The sequence below is a fragment of the Hemibagrus wyckioides genome, linkage group LG07 (assembly GCF_019097595.1).
Source record: "Hemibagrus wyckioides isolate EC202008001 linkage group LG07, SWU_Hwy_1.0, whole genome shotgun sequence".
Taxonomy (NCBI): Eukaryota; Metazoa; Chordata; class Actinopteri; order Siluriformes; family Bagridae; genus Hemibagrus; species Hemibagrus wyckioides.
Window position 1 is genome coordinate 25,485,035 of NC_080716.1, and position 1,380 is coordinate 25,486,414.

Below are 1,380 nucleotides of genomic sequence, written 5' to 3' on the forward strand. Positions count from 1 at the left end.
GGAAAGAGGAAAGACACGTACAGGGGAGTTAAGCCACGGGGTCTCCTGCAACCCGAGGCCTGAGCCGTCATTTCAACACTTCAGCCCACAGAAAAATGTTTATCCAGGCACTGAGGAGCAAGCTCCTCGACGCAAGCCTACTGATAATTCCAGGAAGGACCAGGCTTAAGCTGGGTGAGGTGGTAACTTCAAATGCGCTGGAAAATATTCAACACCCTTAAACACCACAGGAAACAAGTCGAGAAAGGCTTGTTTGGCTAGTGCTTCGTCAGTCTCGTCGTAAACGGTGACAGTGATACAGAGGTTTGAGAAGAAAAAGAAATTAAAGCTTTTCAACTTTCATTTTATGTTTGCACAGATACCTTCATGAGAATTGTGAACAAATGATTTACACAACTCTTGAATCTGATTGTTCAGAACTTTCCACCTTAAATATAGACAAATTTAATTACACCAAAGTAGAACACACAAAATCTATCGTTGTCAAGATTATTTCTAAACATATTTCTATTTCAAGCCAAAATAATCTCCTTATAGAGTCACTTACCCAAGATATTTTTTTTTGTGTGTTGAAAATGTATAGTAAATTTTTCTGTAGAAGCATCTCTGAGAGAAATTCCAGCTTTCATTCAAATTCCAGTTTCATATGAATGCATTCGTTGCTATAGTAACAGCTCATTAACAAGGGTTTGCGTGTTTGGAAACTCGCTGTAATTTGAATCAAAGATAAATTAATATTGATTTAAAGAAAAGAAAAGAAAAGAAAAGAGAAGTGGTGTTATCCATCCATCCTCTCTAGTGCTTATTGTACATAGGGTAACAGAGAACCTAGAGTCTACACCAGGGGACACACTGGACAGGGTACCAGGGCACAAACACACACACTACAGACATTTGAGCGATGGCAGAGAACAGGGTCAGCTATGATACAGCGCCCCTGGAGCAGAGAGGGTTAAGGGGCCCCAACAGCGGCAGCCTGGCAGTGCTGGGGCTTAATCCCTGATGTTCCAATCAACAACCCAGAGCCTTAACCACATGCACCTAAAAATGGATTGAAGGTTTGGCTTTCACACCAACCGACAAGCCAGGCACTGCTGGGATTCGAACCCAGGATCTCCTGTTTACTAGACAGGCGCTTTAACCAACTAAGCCACAGCGCCACTGACACAGCACCACTGACACAGCTTCACACACACACACACACACACACACACACACACACACACACACACACACACACACACACACACACACACACACACACACACACACACACACACACACACACACACACACACACACACACACACACACACACACACACACACACACACACACACACACACACACACACACACACACACACACACACACACACAC

At 43.6% G+C, this 1,380-nt stretch overlaps 1 non-coding gene across 1 annotated transcript; it reads right to left on the reverse strand.

Annotated features, from left to right (window-relative positions):
* Window positions 1–1,086: 1,086 nt before the first annotated feature.
* Window positions 1,087–1,160, reverse strand: trnat-agu (transfer RNA threonine (anticodon AGU)). The gene has a single exon. It is a non-coding gene; the product is annotated as a tRNA-Thr (tRNA).
* Between the last annotated feature and the right edge of the window lie 220 nt (window positions 1,161–1,380).